Consider the following 20372-nt stretch of genomic DNA (forward strand, 5'->3'; position numbering starts at 1 on the left):
GTTATTTAAATCATAGCACTTATTTTTAAGTGAATACTCAGGGTAGTTGATAAAGAGAAAGCCCCCCTGCCCTTTTTGAAAAATAAACTTTATTTTTTGAGCAGTTTTAGGTTTATGTAAAATTGAGCAGAAAGTACAGAGATTTCCCATATACCCCCTTCCCTCACACATGCTTAGCCTCTGCCATTACCAGCATCCTTCTCCAGAGTGGTGTTGATACTTTTTTTAGTTTACAATTGGTGAACCTGTGCTGACACATGATAGTCAGCCCAAGTCCATAGTTGATGTTTCCGTCTCGGTGTTGTACATTCTGTGGGTTTGGACAAATGTATAATGACATGTATCCAGCATTATATTATTGTACAGAATAGTTTCACTGCTCTTAAAATCCCTTGTGTTCCTCTTATTCATTCCTCTCTCCCATCTAAACACTGGCAACCACTGATCATTTTACTGGCTTCACACTTCTGTTTTTTCCAGAATATCATATAGCTAGAATCGTATGGTATGTAGCCTTTAAAGACTGGCTTCTTTCACTTAGTAATATGCATTTGGGTTTCTTCTGTGTCTTTTCATGGCTTGATGGATCATTTCTTTTTATTACTAATGTTCCACTATATGGATGTACCACAGTTTGTTTATCCATTCCCTACTAAAGGTGTCTTGGTTGCTTCCAAGTGTTGGCGTTTAATGACTAAAGCTGCTATAAACATTTTTGTGCCTGTTTTTGTGTAGACATAAGTTTTCAACCCCTTTGGGTAAATACCAAGGAACAGATTTTGGATTGCATGTAGGAATATGTTTAGTTTTGTAAGAACCGGCCAAACAGTCTTCCAAAAAGGCTGCACCATTTTGCATTCCCACCACCAATGAGAGTTCCTGTTGCTCTACATCCTTGCCAGCATTTGGTGTCATTAGTGTTCCAGATTTTGACCATTTTCATAGGAGTGTAGTGGTATCTCATTGTTGTTTTAATGTGCATTTCTCTGAAGACATATGATGTGGAGCATCTTTTCATATGCTTCTTTCTCATCTGTGTATCTTCTTCGGTGAAGTGTCTGTTAAAGTCAGCTTCGGACCATTTTTTAATTGGAGTTGTTTGTTTTCTTATTGGTAAGTTTGAGTTCTTTGCATATTTTGGATAAAAGTCATTTGTTCGATGTGTATTTTGCAAATATTTTCTCTCATCCTATGGCTTGTGTTTTCATTCTCTTGACTGTCTTTTGCAGGGCAGAAATTTTTAATTTTAGTAAAGTCCATCTTATCAGTTCTTTTCTTCATGGATCGTGGCTTTGTATCTACAAAGTCTTTGCAGAACACAAGTTCATCTAGATTTTCTCCTATGTTATCTTCAAGGAGTTTTATAGTTTTGTGCTTTACAGTTAGATCTGTGAACCATTTTGAATTAAATATTTGAAGGGTAAAAAGTCTGTGTCTAGATTCATGTTTTTGCTTATGGAAGTCCATTTGTTCCATTACCACTTATTGAAAAGACTATCTTTGCTCTATTGTATTGCCTTCGCTACTTTGTCAAAGGTCAATTGATTATATTTGTGCAGGTCTACTTCAGGGCTCTCTGTTCTGTTTCACTGATCTATTTGCCAGTTCTTTTGCCAATACACTGTCTTAATTACTGTACCTTTATGGTAAGTCTTGAAATCAGGTAGTGTCATTCCTACCACTCTGTTCTTCTTCAATATTGTTTTGGCCGTTCTTGGTCTTTTGCTTCACCACATAAACTTTAGAATCAGTTTGTTGATATCCACAAAATAACTTGCTTGAATTTTGATTGAGATTGCCTTGAATCTATAGATCAATTGGGAAAAACTGAAATCTTGACAATCAATATTGAGTATTGTCCATGAACATGGAGTATCTCTCCATTTATTTAGTTCTTCCTCAATTAATTGCTCAGAGTTTTGTAGTTTTCCTCATATAGATCTCATGCATATTTTGTTAGATTTATACCTAAGTATTTTATATTTTTTAGGTGCTAATGTAAATAGCATAGTGTTTCAGATTCCTAATTCCACTTGATCATTGCTGGTATATAGAAAAACAATTGACTTTTGTATTTTAACCTTGTATCCTGTGACCTTGCTATAACCACTTATTAGTTCCAGGAGTTTTTGCATAGATGATCTTGTCATCCATAACAAAGACATTTCTTTCCTAATCTGTATCCCTTCTATTTCCTTTTCTTGTCTAATTGCATTAACTAAGACTTCTAGTAGGATGTGGAAAAGGAGTGGTGAGAGGGAAAATCTTTGCCTAGTCTTGATCTTAGTGGGGAAAGTTCCCAGTTTCTCACCATTAAGTGTGGTGTTAGCTGTAAGTTTTCGGTAGATATTCTTTATCAATTTGTGAAAGTTCAACTCTATTCCTAGTTTACCAAGAGTTTTTACCATGGATGGGTGTTGGATTTTGTCAAGATGCTTTTCTTCATCTATCGATAGTACCATGTGATTTTTCTTTGTTAGCTTATGGATGTGATGGATTACATAAACTGATTTTTGAATGTTGAACCAGCCCTGAATACCTGGGACAAATTCCACTTGTTTCAGTATGTAATTCTTCTTCTATTTTTTAAAAATCTGTTAAAATTTTTATTTTATTTTACTTTATTATTTTGTTTTTGGCCACACCGTGTGGCTTGTGGGATCCTAGTTCCCTCACCGGGGATTGAACCCGGGCCCCCTGCAGTGGAAGCATGGAGTCCTAACCACTGGACTGCCAGGGAATTCCCTGTAATTCTTCTTATACATTGTTGGATTTGATGGCTAATATTTTGTTGAGGATCTTGCATCTGTGTTCATGAGAAATATTGGTCTGTAGGTTTCATTTCTTGTAATATCTGTGATTGGTTTTGGTATTATGGTACTATTAGCCTCATAGAATAAGTTAAAAAGTATTCCTCTGTTTCTATCTTCTAAAAGGGATTATGGAGACATGGCATGATTTCTTCCTTAAATGTTTGGCAGAATTCACCAGGGAAGCCCTCTGGACTTTGTGCTTTCTGTTTTGGAAGGTTATTATTATATTATTAAAATAATTATTTGAATTATTGTTTCAAATTTTTTAGTAGATATTTGTCTTTCTCCGTCTGACTTATTTCACTTACTATGATAATCTCCAGGTCCATCCATGTTGCTGCAAATGGCATTATTTCATTCTTTTTAATGGCTGAGTAATATCCCATTGTATATAGGTAGCACATCTTCTTTATCCATTCATCTGTCCTCAACAAAATACTAGCAATGCAAATCCAACAATACATTAAAAGGATCATACACTATGATCAAGTGGGATTTATCCTAGGGATGCAAGGATTTTTCAGTATCTGCAAATCAATGGCTGTGATACACCACCACAAGTTAAAGAATAAAAACCGTATGATCATCTCAATAGATGCAGAAAAAGCTTTTGACAAAATTCAACACCTATTTATGATTAAAGACTCTCCAGAAAGGGTCCTAGAGGGAACATATTTCAAAATAATATAGACCATATACAACTAACCTACAGCTAACATCATACTCAACAGTGAAAACCTAAAAGCATGTCCTCTAAGATCAGGAGCAAGACAAGGATGTCCACTCTCACCACTTTTATTCAACATAGTTTTGGAAGTTCTAGCTGTGGCAAACAGAGAAGAAAAAGAAAAGGAATCTAAATTGGAAAAGAAAGAAGTAAAACTGTCACTGTTTGCAGATGATATGATATTAGACATAGAAAATCCTAAAGGTGCTACCAGATAACTACTAGAGCTCATCAATGAATTCAGTAAAGTGACATTTTCTTTGCTGAGGAATTTTTAGTCTACTTTAGAACATAATGCATATTGAAAAGATGCCATTTATATACAGTTGTGTATAAAGTGGATTTGAAAGTTCTGAAGAAACTAAGAGCATGCATCACCAAGGAGCTGTAGTAATCCAAAGAGGTTTGTCTGGGACTGTTTTTTATTTATGGAGGGGGTAGATTTAAGTAGTTTTAGGAGGAGGTCAAGGGTCTGGAAAACACTCAGATAGTGTCACTTAGATTGAGAGGATTAAGGCAACTATGTTTTCCCCAGCTATGGGAAGTTCCAAATTTCTAAGATTTTACCTGGAGAAAAGAATATATATATAATTTTTAAAAACAGAAGCTGAAATATTGTTTAATAATTTCAGTATAAAGCTGTTCTGTTGGCAGGACAAACAATAGGCCATTGATTAAAATGATGTTACAATAGGTACAACTACTGAGACAATGTTTGCTCATTTAATACATAAGAACGTATTATAGAAGCATGCACACAGGGATGTGCCGAGCACTCTGATCTGAATCATACATAAATCATGAACAATTACGGTGTGTCTGTATTTTCTGTAAGACACGTTACAATGGATCCTCAGTTTCCCTTTAGAGTTCCTAAGCTTTTCTGAGAACATTTGAGCTTCTGAGTACATTTGCACTTTTGAAGGAATAAGTGCATTTCAAAACTGAGATTATTTCATAGAATAATTTCTTATTAATATGAGTGTTATTATGAAGAGAAATAAACTTGCTTTAGCCTAGTGAACTGTAATATTATCTGCCTATTTTCATTTGTTAATTCTTACAAGATTATTACTTGTACTCACCTCATTTTCTCCCTAAGTGGTAAATAGTTGTACTTTTCAGTTGTTTTGCCATCTCGTTTGTTAAAAACAATTATTTATGAATAATTGTTGTAGCTTTGAAGCATTTCAGGATTCATCTTTTTTTTTTGGTTAGAAATAGTATGTATCAGACTATTGATAAGAATAATATTCAGTGGAAATCAAATATTTTTTAATGATTCCAGAAAAAGAAGATTAAATTGTGTCTTAACAATATTGGCTCCAGGAATCGTAGTATAAAATATAGACAGTTCAGATTGAAAACAATGGTTAAGGAGATTTTTGGGTGGCATCTGAGACTTCGCCTTACTTGAATGTAATTTAGTTAAAAACACAGTGAATGTACAGAAAACACTGTCCAAACACAGAGCCGCTCTTTTCCAAGTACCTTATTGGACATGGTCACGTTTTTTGATCACGTGCATTCTCAAATTTGACTGTGTGGAAGTGAATTGGAACAACCAATTAGGGTTGTAAAGAAAATGATCACTTTTAAAATTGTTTCTCAAAGACAAAGATGACTTCATAAGTGCGAGTACATCTTACTCTTTTTTTTTTTTTTTTTAAACTAAGATTCATATGCCTTCTTTTGAGGAAAGAATAAAAAATGAGAATATGGCTTGGAACGTTGCATGCTGCCTTCTATAACTCTCTATAGGGAAAACGTCCTTATAGAATATTTTGAAGAAGCTTATGTGATGACTTGTCTTACCATACTGAAAATAATAAAAGCAAACACTATTAATCCTCATAGAAACCCTATGAATTGTGTGATTCCCCTTTGTCCAGTTGTGTGATTCAGTTGTGTGACATTCTCATTGTGTACAGATGAGGTAACTGAGGCTTAGGGAGGGCCAGTGACTTCCCAAGAGTAGGCAGCTTGGTAAATGTCATGCCCACACCCTGTCTGGCTCCAGAATCTACACTTGGTCCTCACTGTTTCCAACCCAGAAAGGAGAGACCCCAATACGGTGAGATGAGAAAGATGTGAGCAGAGGGGACTGAGTGGGGAGCGTCTGGGGAGACTCAGAAAGGAAGGCGTGCTGGGGGTGGTGGGGGAGGCTGGGAAAGGAGCAGGCTTCCCAAGCTAAACAGTTGATGGAGATAATCTTCACTTACCCTCCACCAGCTCTGTGACTTTGAGCAGGTTACTTAGATCCCTGGGACCCCTTTACCTAAAGGGGGAATGATGCAGGCCTGGTCTGCTCAACAGGCAGAGAAATTGTCCCCTGAGAAATTGTCACGTTAACATTCGAGTTAGCACAGCTGACTGTGGATTGTGGATGATCCCAATCTTCTGGAATTTTCTGAATGGCTAATAATGCCCCAGTAATGTCTCAACAGCTTTGTACTTGCAGTGCACACACTCACAACGGGAGCTTCTTTGCTCTTCCTTGTGCCAAGGACCCTTCGGGCACTTTGCTGAAGCCTGACCCCTTCTCACAGCAATGCTTGTAAATGCATAAAATGTATACATAGGGTTACAAAGTAAATAGTTATATTGAAATGCTGATATCAATGTACTAGAAATTGTAACATAGTGTCTTCTTAGTTATTAGCGCATTCAAAAACAAGATCTAGTGGTGACTTTAATAAATACTGTTATTTTGAAGTAAAGGGGACCATAAACAATATTTCTAGATGTCTGTGACAACGATTGCTATTAAAATATCTGTAACTTATGTTGGTAACATATGCACGGGCACTGGTGAATATAGTCTGGTTTGTCTACATTTGTGACTGAAGAATATGCTAAATTTTAGCTAGAGGTTAGTGAAAATAAAGATGTAATTTTTTTCTATTCATCTCAACAGACCCCCTATATCATATTTGTACCACATGTTAAGAACCCCTGAGCTGTGTGGTTCACTGCTTCAAGTTCTATGAAAAACCCTCCTGAGCTTTGATTGAACTTCTAATGAATCTTTAGATCAAGCTAGGGAAAACCAGTACCTTAAAAGTAGTCTTCCTAAAAAAAAAAAAAAAAAAAAAAGTAGTCTTCCTATTTACAATCATTGTAGTCTGAATTTATGTAGTTTTTCTTTAATGTCTTTCAATACAATTTTTATAATAATCTCCATAAATGTCCTGCAAATTCTGTAAGATTCATTCTTAGATACTATATGTTTTGTTAGTATTTGCTATTCTATTTAATTTCTAACTATGGATAAGTTTAGAAATACTATCAGCTTTTGTATAATGAATTGTTAAGCTAGCCAATGCCTTTCAGAATTTCTACCTCCATAATCGTATCATCTGGAAACGATAACGGTTGCTCTTTTTAATCCAATTTTGTGCTTTTAATTTTTAAATTTTCTCTTACGTACTGATAGGACTTTCAGTGCAATGTTCAATAGAAACGGTGGTGTCTGTGAAAGTGTTCCTTCTGATTTTCAAGGAAATACTTTGAATATTTTCCCATTTAGGAGTGATGTGCTGGAACCAATTTTTAGCAGCTAGCAAGAGCCAATCATTAACTTTTCATGAATTTTGCATGGAAATACAATCATTATTAAAAATTAAATTATATAAACATAATTAATTAAATCATATTAAAACAAAAGTAATACATTCTGAAAACTCACCACTTCCTACTTTATTTTATGTCATCTTGCTGTTGTCAGTGCTCTTGAGGTTATTTACATACCTTGTGTCTGCGTGGTGAAAATACTATATAATGATTCTTTTTCCAACTTCCTGGTCAGTGACATCACGTTGATAGCTTTGAATTGGCCATGGTACAAGTACCATGTTTGCCACAGGCTCTAGCATTTTCCTAGCCTGTTAACTAAAAAGAAAGGAAATTAAGGAAGAAGAGAAGGGAGGGTGGCAGGGAAATAGGAAGGAAAGGAAAGTAAAAGGGAAGGAAGAAGAGAGGAAGAGAGGACAGGAAAGCTTTAAGCAGTGTATTAACCCGCACGTGGTGTTTCCCCCCAGATAGCGGTGACGCTCCTCTGGCGTCTGCCCTGCCCCGGGCTTCCTTCAGCAGCTCCTCAGAGCGGTCCAGCAGCCACGGCCCTGGCTTCGCAAGCCTTAATCGCAGAGACGGTGAGTCTGCAGCTGTCTTCTTGTCAATCCACGCTGATTCTTTCCCAGAGAGAATTATTTTCATTTTTAGTTCATATTCCTTCTTATAGGTCAAAACTTAATGATATTGAGTTTAATGAAACTGAAGAAAGCAGCAGGTTCATCATATCTGCTAGTATTCCTCTGCTAGCTTTCTTCTTGCTTATGATCCATTGTTTGGTTTGTTTTGATATCTTCCTTCCCTATTGATTGCCAGCAAATGATCATCAATAAGATTTATGAGAAGGGAATTATTGGAGTCTAGATTTTTTCCAGGGTTATCATCCCTTTTTAGTTTTAGGACCGGCGACAGAAGGGTGACTAGTCAAGTGCGCTGGTCATGAATAACGACAACAACACAAGAAGGAGCCAGTGCTGCAGCCACTGGGGAAGCCTGATGTTTGCAAGATGTGAAGCTGCCAAAGGATGTCATGGGAAAATGACTCCATTCCCAGGACTTGGCCTGGGAGGAGACCAGGTGAAGGCTGCTACTGAAAATAAAGATTCCCTTCCTATTAGTGGGAAGGGAGTTAATGACTTACTTTTTGGAAAGGTCCATTTTTGCTACTTGAATGTTGTCGAGTGAATTACCTCTTCTATTGCACAAATACTAATTCAGTGGATTAAATAAGTGAATATATACACTTCAAATTCAAATGCTTTGCTACTTTTTTTGATTAACTTTCATTGGAGTATGGTTGCTTGACAATGTTGTGTTAGCCTCCACTGCACAACAAAATGAATCAGCCGTACCCATACAGATATCCCCTCCCTTTTGGACTTCCCTCCCACTTAGGTCACCACAGTGCATTAGGTAGAGCTCCCTGTGCTCTACAGTATGTTCCCATCAGTTGTCTATTTTATACATAGTATCAATAATGTATATATGTCAATCCCAGTCTCCTAATTCCTCCCACCCCACCCCTTTCCCCCTTGGTATCCATACATTTGTTCTCTACGTCTGTGTCTCTATTTCTGCTTTTGTTTTGCTACTGCTTTAAGGGATAGATTTTTTAAATGAAAGATGAATTCAGAAAGTAAAAGTTAAAATTAACTGTGTCCCATGTAAACGCACTGCTGTAAATTCTGGAGATACTACTAAGGAATTGAGTGTTTTCCTCCCTTTCTTTGACATTTCTAAGATCAGAGTTAAAGTCTAGCTTGAACTTTACTGTGTCCTTAAGGATCAAATTTGGGAACCTAGTAAGTGATCAAATAGATTGGCAGGGAAGAGTAAGAACACGGGTGAAGAAATTTAGTGAGCTCAGGATGGGAAGGCATGTCCATTAATTGTCCACCTTCATGGTCTTTTCCCAGGAAAAAGCATTTTGTGGCCAGATATTTACTCCTCAAAGCATCATTCATAATCATTTTTAGCACCCCAGTAAAAATATATTCTCATTGAAACCAGATTTCAATGAGATCAGTTATCAAATTACCCATTTTCGGTCTGGTGGTTATTCTAATATCAGCTTAACATCTAAACTGTCCAGTGGTTTCCCTAAAATTGTAAAAACTAAATAAGCCATATTTAATTAGTTTAAAGTGGCCCGAGGGGCTTGTGTGTTGTGTTTCTAATTTGCATGTGTAGAGTATCTTTATGATTCAGGCCTCCAGTGCTATGAATGTGGTGGCACTGGGAAGTTTATAAACATTAGAAGGGAAAATCCTGAAGCTTAAGATGAACTTATTTCCATTATATTTAATTAAAAAACTAATAACTCAGAATATTATAAGCCATCATTATAAAATGGTAAGTACAAAGCTTATCTTTTATATTTAAACTACTCTCTTTGCAAATTTAAATTAATTATTTTAAGAGTGGCAATCAACTGATGAGGGTTTTTTTTTCATGGTTGTTGCTACTCTGATTGCATATAGTGTACATTTCACTAAATATCCCTAGATATTACCACCTGATTTCAGACCCATTTCTAAAGCATGCTTTAGACAGCACAATTTATCAATATTCCTTCTGAAGGATTATCTATATGTGTTTTCTGTTAAAAGCCAGCATCCCCGAGTCTTTATTGACATTTCCTTTGCCTTGGTAAATGCTGGAGAACATATTAGTTCACTTTAGTTTAGATGATTATGATGTAAAATGTGGATAGTATGAAATGTGGATGAATATAATGAGGGCGATGATTCTTCATATATAGTAGTTTTAGCTTTTTGGAATATTTTGTGTATGATCTAGTGAGGAAAATCATGTTCGACTCCCTGATTGTATGGTTAAAATTTCCTTGGTCTGTGTTGTGGTATTTGGAAGTTTTAAAGAAGGTGGTCTGTCTTACACCCCTAGTTTCTTATTTTGCCCATAAGTCATTGCGCTTCTAGAATGTTCATGAAGAATTAGAAATGTCTCAAATATCACAGCTTCCACCAAGAACTTTATACATAGCAGCTGATCAATTCATCTACCTGATACATAAAGGTAGTAAGAGAATAGTCTATACATAATTTTTGATTGTATGTGTGTGCATATATATAAATTTGACCCACTGTCTAACCCCCCAAAGCCAAATAATTCAAACTTTAAGGCATTTTATGATTTTAAAGTACTTCACTGATTCAACACATAACAAATGTTAATTAATTGACTAGAACTTATTGCACATTTCATGTTTTCTCTTTTACATATTTTTTACTTATGCAGTTTATGTAGTTATTTTGTTTTCTATTAATTTATGAAAAGTAGTAAAATATTTCTTAGAAAAGACTTTGCAATAAATAGAAGAAAGAAGTCTATGAAGGATATTAAGAGGAATGAGCAGAGAAGTTAGGAGGGATCCAGGCGTTTCTAGGGACAGGTGGGCCAAAGCAGAGAGATGCAGACCTTGCATCTTTGAAAACCATGATTCCTGAGCATGTTACCACCTGTTTGCCAGTGTTTTCTGTGAGCTCCCTAATGGAAGTGTTGGTTATTGTAGAGATAGGAATGGGCTAGTATCATCACTCAACATTGGACTAAGTGCTCCTGGAGTTTACTTTTGAAATTTCTAGTCTGGTTCCTCTAGCATTCCCATTTTGAAGTCTGGGATTGGGTTCCAGATAATACATTTAACAAAGTATCCCCTCTGAGGTCATACACCTTACCTTTTTATACAGAGAAACACAAATTACTGGAAATGCCTGAATGTATAATTTTTCAGAACTGATGGATTTTTTTTTAAGGGGTAAAACACAGACACGTACATGTATTCATATACCTATTCAAGAAAATAGATGCCATTAGATAAAAATGTAAAGTTCTTGAAGCTTTACATCTTTACAGTCAAATTGGGTTTGACTATTCATATTAGCTGAATTTGTTTCCATCAATATTAAATTGATATTTCCTAGAATTACAAGTGACCTAATATTTCTCATATAAAATCAAGATTGCTGAAATCTGTGTATTCTAAATAAGAACATGCTATAATATTGACTTCATTTTTTTCTTCTCAAAAATCTCCTAAAGGAACTTTATGCAGTTTATCCAAGTTTATTCAAAACAAAAGTTAAAAAACCAAAACCAAAAGTAAACAAACTACCTTAGAGTAAACCACGCTGGACTTTCATTCTAGATCTTGCATGTGAAAATAACCTTTTGTTTTTACAATTATTGTTACTGGAGGTGACCCTTCATGAAACTGGCTTTAGCATTTCAGATGCTGCTTTCCAACTCCGGAGAACATGTTCTTTTTAGCCACGTGACGTGTCCTCTTTAGTCACCCCAGGTATGGTGGTGAGATGAGTGGTCTGGCCAGAGCTGATTGAGATTGATTAGGAGGAAGTGTACACACATTTTGTTCTCCTTTTTTGTTCCCCCAAAGTGCTTGCATAAACAATCATCCCCAGAAAGAGGGACAACTCCGTTCATGGCCCAGATGCTGAAAATCACGCCCTCTAATGCGGCAAGCCACTCATCACTGACAGTGCAAATGAGACTGCTTTAAATTTAACTTGATCAAAAATGGCATATCAGATTACTATATTGTGTATTGCAAACAGAAAGTAGATGGAGACAAGCTGAACTGACTGGATGTTTTCTTTTCTCTTTGTAATTCTTCACCTTTCCCGTACCGAGACATTGATCATATTTCCTCACAACAGACTTATGTGTTGGTGGAGCCAGGAAAGATTTTGTCTAATGCTCCCAATACAATTGATGGCTGAGCGTATTAGCAACAATTCTCAGCGTTAAGATATTTATTTCTCACTTTAGGAAGTACATTTACTAGTACAAGTTAATACTCCAGGTTTTAGCAGGAAATAAATACACATGATTCGATTAGGAGACAATGCTTAGGCCTGGGCATCAGACACTAAATATTTTCTTATAACCTGGAACGTCTGATTATTTGGACTCTGCAATATCCCAAATAAGCTATGATGTAAAATTCACTGTGTTTTACAAAGAAATGTTAGAAAATGGAAAGAGTGAATAATAATTTAAAATATCTAGACGTATATCAACTCCTGATATAAATCAGAATATTACTGAATACATCAAAAATGTTTGATGCAAATCTTATAATAATAAAATTGTCCCTCATATTTTTTCATAAAATCGTAGTTCTCCAGTATTTCTATCTTTTATTCACAGGCTACGTGCCTGGTAGAACTGGTCAGTATTCCCAAATACTAGTCTGAGCAATTCAGATGGCAATAAAAGGGCTTGCAAACCAGATTTTTATAAAGGCATATGAATGTATTGGGGACTTTTTGCCTCTGGATGTCAGATTTTTCATTCTGTTTATCTGTGCTTCCTAAAAGTTTTTAGACCTATTAGGGCCAAGACACATTCTTTTTCCGATTTTTCTTAACAAATGATCCTGCAGATGCAACTGTGGGTATTGAGTGCAGTGGACAGGCCAAATGTAATAGCATCCATGTAAAATACACCCATGTACTAAAGCACAGAGCACTGTCTTGGTGACCAGGCAACTTTATTAAATCACGGCATGATGGTAGCATGTGAGAGGAGAAGCCCCCAAATCCCAGGGTTCGTGCAGACCCTGCCGTACAGTTGTCACACAGAACTCATCTGCTCAGATTTTCCCATGGTCCTTTTCAAGGTCTGGAGTCTCCAGGTTACCTCCATAGAACCTAAGATGCTAGATGAGACAAACCAGAACAAACCAAACGTGTTTTTCAGCGTTGTCAACAACCTTCAGGGAGGCAATGTTGTCATTTCTCTCTACCAAGTAGCCCAAATTATAGCACTACCCCCAGAATAAGGCAATCCTCAGTCTCTTTTGGATTCAGTGGACTCTTTTGAATGGGTGAGCATCTTCCAGGGATGCTCAGATTTCTTTGTTCCTGCTTCTTTCCAAGACAGTGTTTGGGTTTACAGAAGGGCTGGTGCCCTCATGGAGCTGGATGGTGGGGCTTCTCACGTTGGGGCTCAGCTCCTTGCTATCTGCTGAAGGGAGTTTGTCTGCTTTTAACGCTGAGGGTTACTTGGCACCTGCTCCTGAAGCCTGTGGCGGATTTACCTCTTGGTAAGACCGTGTTCCCAGGGAACAGGTCATTGTCCCTTCCGGGATCTTTGCGATGTCACTTCTTGCCTCCCTGAAGCCTGACCATGAGTCTCATTTGGTGTCCAGCCTGAGCAGCCTTGGTTACAGGTTTAATTTGCCTTTGCCAAGTTGACCTGTTCAGATCCAGTCAGACTCTCATCTCACTTCTGTGCCCCCTTTTGATGGCCTGTGGGCAGTCTGGTTCACCATGCCAAGGGGAAAAAGATCGTCAAATGGTTTTGTCCTGGCAGTTTAGTCCAGAAGAAACCTATCACTTCCACTCAGAGCTTGTTGGCCAGAGCTGGTCACATAGCCCCACCCAACCACCAGGGGGCGTGGAAATCGCAATCCTCCAAGTGCCTGGAAGGTAGAAGAAGGGAAATAGTTGGCAACCATTAGTAATGACTACACAGCCCCCTACAAGGTGATCTCCCAAAATTCCAAATGGAAGCCAAGACACAGCCTTTCCACAGCTTGCTTATTCCTCTCACTTTTCTGATCCCCCTGGGACTTCGCTCCTGAGCAAGGTGTCTGAATCACCCTCCCACCACCTTTTACCCTTCCTCCATTTCCTCTCTTTCCCACGATCGTCTGGGTTCCCATCTCTTCTTCCTGCCAAAGAGGGAGACATCACACGTCCTGTTTCCTATTTTCTTAGTTGGTCTTTGCCCTCCCTGGATTCTCTAGGGCTTCATGGGATAATGATCACTGGCTAACAGGATTTACCAGAGAGGAATGAAAAACACAACAGTTTATCCTTGCAAAATTATGTCTGTGTTTATAATCTGCCCAGTAAGTATCTTATGGTGGCCACAATTTTGCCATAGTATTTTTCCAAGAGTCAGTACTGCCTATGACGTACTTGGCAACTTCCCAAAAGGTATGTGGAAGCCCTTCTAAGCACTATCCAAATTCAAAAATAGTTGTCTAGCAAATTCCACTCTGTTCTTTTCCAAAGTAATCACTTTTACATCATGTATAATATACAGAAATGTTCATGAACGTTATTTATTTAACAGAATGTATCCTTGACATACACCATGATGTCTTTGTGTACTCCACTTTTAATAAATATTATTGGCATCCCTATGGAGATATATTTTATCCCATTACGTACTGCTTTACTCATCCAATGCAATTACATTGCCTCTTGTAGGGATATTCCCTTTTTCTTGTTTGGAGTCACTGATGAAAGACGTACCAAGTGAGGTGACCTTCAATCCTGCCAAAGGGGTGAGGTTCAATTAGCAACCTTTCATGAGGCATCTGGGATCACTATTGATCAAAGCACACAGGAGTCTTGAACTTCTGGTTTAACTTGTAGCACAGAGACTGGTCCAGGAAGACCACAGCCAGTGGCAAAGGCTAATGGAATATCTCAGTGGACCCTGTGGTCAGCTACTCCCACCTTTGCTCTGAACATTAATGAGGAGCTTCTGGACTAGGGGCTGACTGGAAGATGGTATTTCAGGGGTTCCCTGTTCTCTCTGTCCTGTGATCCTTGCAGTAGACTCTTCCCTTGTTGCCATGTTTCCTCCAAGGAAATCCAGCGGAGCAGGCTTTTCTCCGACACAAAATAATGCCATACTTTGCTGGGGATGAATGCCTACACCCCAGAAAAATGCACCTTTGTCAGTAGTATTTACATTTTGTGAGGCTCAGACCTCATCCTTTTTGCATTCTCATTTTACTACTCTATTTTGTATAGCAGCTCGTCTGTACATATCTCTTTTTATCCAAGGCTTCCACAGTGTGCTTACAAATTGTAATGAATTCAGCTACATAACATCACTAAAGAAAATGTAAGTTTTACCATCAATGGACTTTTTTTCCAAAGGCTTCTGGCTAACTGAGCAGTCAAGTATGGATGGATAATTTAGTACTCATGGTTTTATTTCTAAGCATGTCACCCTTGCATTTCCTGACATGATCCTACACTGAATTTAATTAAAAAGAAAAAGGAGCTCTTGCCTTAAGAAGAGTAACGGTGTGTCCCTGGGAAGTGGTGGGGGCCTTGGAGCAGAGCGCCTGGCCTCCTGCCCTTCTGGGCATCCTGGATTCCCCACTGCTCTCTACATGTCAGAGGGAGATGCAGCTATTCTGAGTGGCCTCAACAATGATCTGGAATCATATCTGTTCTGAATAACTCAGGGGGCCTCTGAAAGATGCACAATGATGCTTTTATAGAATTAGACCAGATCTCAGAGCTGCACCTCTCATAAACATGAAGATTTCACGGGAGATGCACAAATAAACTTGGTCATACATTTTATTCAGTCATGAATGAGGTATTTACTACATGTTCGGATGGTTTATAGGCTTGCTGGGCAATTCGTATTTTATTTCTAAGGTGAGAAATGAGCAAAATCATCTTATAGTCTTGTCAATACAGAACTTCAAACACATAAGAACTGCAAAGCCTGAGATCAACTCAGATCTGAATGCCTCGCTACTGTGTGTCTCTTTAAAACTTGGTCAGGAGTGTCTATGAGAGAAGCAAAACAAAACACACAGTAGCAATGGATTTTTGTTTATTTTATGCAGAAAGAGCTGCAGCAATGAATGTTAATTGCCAAGGGCATTGAAAGTTGTCCCTCGGGACACTGCACACAGAACTTAAGGGAGTCACGTGTGAACAGTCACACTGTACTTTTTTTCTTTAATATCACTGGCATTTAATTTGAATCACAAATTAACAAGTATACACTTATTTTTTATTTAATTTTAAATTGTCTGTTTACAAAACCATTATAGGGTATGTCTGCATTTAGTACAGGAATCTGTTTTACAATTAGGCAGCTCTGTGTGATTTTTTTCATTATGGATGCACTTTTTGGAAAGCTACCTGTTGTCTCCTGCTCAGGCTGCTAGCAGACTGCAGGAAGCACAGCAGAAAGGGAATCAGAGGTTACCTAGACAGGTCCAGAGGGAGGATTTCTGCATTTTTTACATCCTGATAGCTAGAAATGGTATATGTAGATAGTTGGAATTGCTCCTTAAGAAATCAGAGCTGGAGCAAATGCTTAAATTTCCCTCAGCAATGTAGGCAGGGTTGTGACAAAAACACCAATATATAAATCCCAGAGATCTCTGAGTGGGATGGTCAGGGAGCATCCCCAGGGCCTGCTGCCCTATGGCCCCTTTTTCCTGGGAACATCTGTTACTCCTGCTTATCTCACCCTTTCCCCACTCACCCAGCCCCGCCTGGAATCTGGAATGAGTTTTCTGTGAATTACGATGCATTTAAGTGAGGAAAGAAATACACAGAGCTTGATGAACTCCTATTTGAGACAATGTAATGAAGATCTTGGAGGGAAAGTTCCCTTGGTTACAATTTCGATTTAGCCATTTACTTGCTTGACATTTAGATGCCCTGGAGATAGGTTAGTCTGTTCACTTCAGATTATCCCACTTGACTTTGCTCCCTTCAGTATCTTTCTGCTCTGGACCTTGTTCCAACTTGAAGAAGGCATGAGCTATTCTCCTTTTCACCTCTGGGTAATTTCCACCTCTGGGTAATTTCCCCCTCTGCACAAAGCTGACACTCATTATGACAGTGCATGCCCCGTGGCCACCAGGGGCAGGGGTCATTTTCATCTTGATCAGTGAGCAGAATAATTAAGGCCCTCGCTGAGAGTTTCCTGTTCAGCCTTTCCTCTCCCCAAAGACACAAGTCACTGCCTGTGTCTGAGCCAACGAAAGGGGGGGGGAAACAATCACACAGGGATAACTAGAGACAGAAACCTTCCAATATATCTGCCAGTATATCACTATAAAAGACAGTCTGGTATTGATAAGCAAACAATACTGAATAACTGACAAATCGCAGGGATATGTTCTTAGAAGGGGTAGAGAATGAAAAGGGAGCTAAGCTTTAATAAAATACCCTCACCCGAACCTAAAATGATTGTTTTTTGCTTGTCTGCAAAGCAGAGACTGTAACACCCGTCCCACTTGCCGGGTGCATGGAGGAGTTGTGAGGTAGCACTTAGAGCATCTGGGAGGGTCCTGAATACATCACATGCTTGTGACAAGTTTTGGCTTTCCTCATTTTCTCTCCTTTATCTAGTATAAAGTGGCAGGTAATGGGCCATTCAGTAATGAAAAGACTGCAATGCCCCACACTCTGGATGTCACCCCTCTTTCACCATGACTGTCTCCCGTCTTGCAATCGTGTATGGGAGAGAAAGTATTGTGCTAGATGCTCTAACACAGCTTCTTGTTGAATTCTCATTGCAGCCCTAAAGCATACCTATCACACTTTGCTGGGAGGGATGTTTTGTGTTCAGTGTCCTAAGCTGTGGAACCTTGTTCTGTGCAAGTCAGACCCTCTGGACATGTTTTCCTTTGTATGAATTGTGACACTTTATGCAACTAAGGGGCTGAGGCAGGAGACAGGACGGTGACAATGGAAAAAGACAGTCTGTGGTGTGGTCAGGGGAAGAGCTGGGTGGGAGGGCAAGTGCCTTTCTTGTGGGTTCAGCACTGGTGACTCCAAAACAGTAATTGCAAATCCCTGGGCTCTGTTTCAGGGGGTGTTGGTTCCCAGGGGGAATTTACTGAAGATTTGCAACATTGAATAATGCAGGCTGATCAGTTTCAGAACCACTGCTCTGCAGCTAAGAGCTGGTGGGGCGGCTGTGCTCAGGCGTACCCACTTTAATGTTGTTTCAGTGTATTTTGTTTTGTTTTCCATTACAGAACAGTGTCTCCCTTACCCATCAGTAAAACTGTTCGGGGCTCCCTAACAGTCCTCAGGTTACATTTGTGCATTTCCCACTTTTTCCAGTCATTAGGAAAAAGGGCATCTACCCCGGTGGACTGCGTGCATGGGCGAATGCACAGTAATTCAACATCATCACCCTACAGGGGTCTGGGGATTACGCCGTGGCTGTGTTACCCAGCTGAAATGAATTGCTTTGCAGCACAGGGAATTCTGCAGTTTCATTACTTTATCAGAGTACCTACTTAATCAGATAGCTTAATTTGCATACCAGTAGCACCTTCTCACCACAGGTAAGGAATGTGAAATGTTCAAGGTTGATTACCTGCAGATGGTGAAGAGTGGTTGACAGAGACGTGGCTGCATCTGTGGGAGAGGCTGGTCCCAGGGCAGATGCTGGAAGCATGCCGATGCTTTTTACTCTGTTGCATTTCTGTACATGTGGTACCCGTGTTGATGATACTTCCTGCTTCAAGAGAGATTAAAGATGACAGAGAAAGATTGTGAAATGCAAAAAGAAGAAGTATCTTCAGTACATTCTTTACAACCTTGATACTAAGAATACAGGACATTTAGCAGTTTCGCAGAGATTGAAACTGATTCATATAAAACTTCAAATGTAGAACCTTTAAGTTAAAATGATCAGCTAAATGCCAACACCTAATTTCTGCCTTCTTTTGGCAATTATTATAAAATTACAGGCAGTTGCAGAGTAATGTTACTTGGGACTGTTAGTTAACCCTCAGCTAGAACCCAGAAGGACTTATCATTCATCAAACATTAGAAGGGACCTTTGCACAAATCAGTAGAAGTAGCAGGAAGGTGTTGGGTGGTGATCAATCTTGTTATTAAAGACAAAGAAAGACTGAAAACTATCACAGGTTGGAAGACACTAAGGAGACAAGGTGACTAAATGCAATGTGGGGTTCTGGAACAGAAAAAGGGAGTTAGTGGAAAAACTGGAGACATCAAAAGAACGTTTGTCGTTTTGTTACCATTGTACCAGTGTTAATAGCTTAGTTTTGATCAAAATACCATGGTGATGTCAGATATTAACATTAGGACACACTGAGTAAAAAGTAGACAGGAACTCCCTATCCCATCTTTGCAACTCGTTTGTAAATCTGAAATTATTTCAAAATAAAAAGTTTCATAATGCATTACAGAACAGCCAGAGTTGTGGCATGTTTAAGATGTGGATCAAAGGAAAAGACATTGTGCTTGTGGTTGAGAGGAAATTTTGGAATTTTGGAATAAAGATTGCAGGAAATGAGGAAATCTTAGAAAGAATTTGAGTTTTAAAGAATTTGTAAGCTTTAAATTTTGCTAAGGGTTATACACGTAGTGCCGTTAGCAGAGGACATAGTGAAGCAACAGATGTGCCCACTTGCTAGTTTCACCTCCACACCCTGATGTAAGCGCTCCACTTCCATTTTCCTTTGAGCTGTCTTGTAACCATGTCACACACCTCCTGACATGTACTTGGTCGTAACAGCTTTTGTAAACAGGACATGGATGTTAATAATAGCCCCTAATAAAAAAGATAATAAATGTTGTCTAAAGTGTCAGACCTTATTATGAGAGCCTCAAATTAGATGTCAGGACAATGGGGAAAATTGTTTTTAAAGCTAGTTTTTTTGTGTTAGGGACTGTTTACATGACACTGTGTTTTCTAGACATGGATAATTAGCAAAATATCAGTTCCAGAATGCATTTCAAACCTGTTTCCCAATTTTTATATTGCATAATAATTTAAATTCAGAAAATTTAATATGACATCTAAATCTAAATTCAAAACTCATGTTTCTGTTAAACTAGAAGAACAAAATATATCAATCATACATTCACAGGTATCCCTAATTCTTCGGTGTCTCACAGGCACTGGAGAAAACAAAGCACAGTAATTTCCACTCTGCGCCTATTGTCTTGAATACCTGAGAAACTCCTCCCCATTCACTTCCTCTGGGTTCTCGCTCACCCTCCTTGCTGACTTTTTAGAACTCTCCCTCCCTGCACAGAAATCACTTTCACCTCCACCCCTCCCATATTGCATTTCAAATTGTTCTTTGAAATGTCTGCTTCTCCTATGAGTCTGTAAGCACCATGAGTGTAGGGCTATGCCATAGCCATCTTTGTTATCCCAACATTCCACATTGTACTTCCTCATGCTGGGAATCCACAATTAAGGTTTTCTAGCTTTATTTTCCAACAAAGGAAAGTTTGTTATTTTCCAACAAAGTTTGCCCTTTGTTTATGTCCAACAAAGGGCAAGTCATGCATTGAAGCCAGTAACGACACTAGTTCCAAGCACTGATGTAATGGCATGATGTTTAGTTGTCCACCTATTACATTAAGCAATTTCACTTAGTGGGACACCCCAATACCAGAGAGTCAGGGGTTATGAACTAAGAAACAAAACAATTAATATAGGCT

The sequence above is a fragment of the Balaenoptera borealis genome (genome assembly GCF_965194805.1).
Source record: "Balaenoptera borealis genome assembly, chromosome: 8".
NCBI lineage: Eukaryota > Metazoa > Chordata > Mammalia > Artiodactyla > Balaenopteridae > Balaenoptera > Balaenoptera borealis.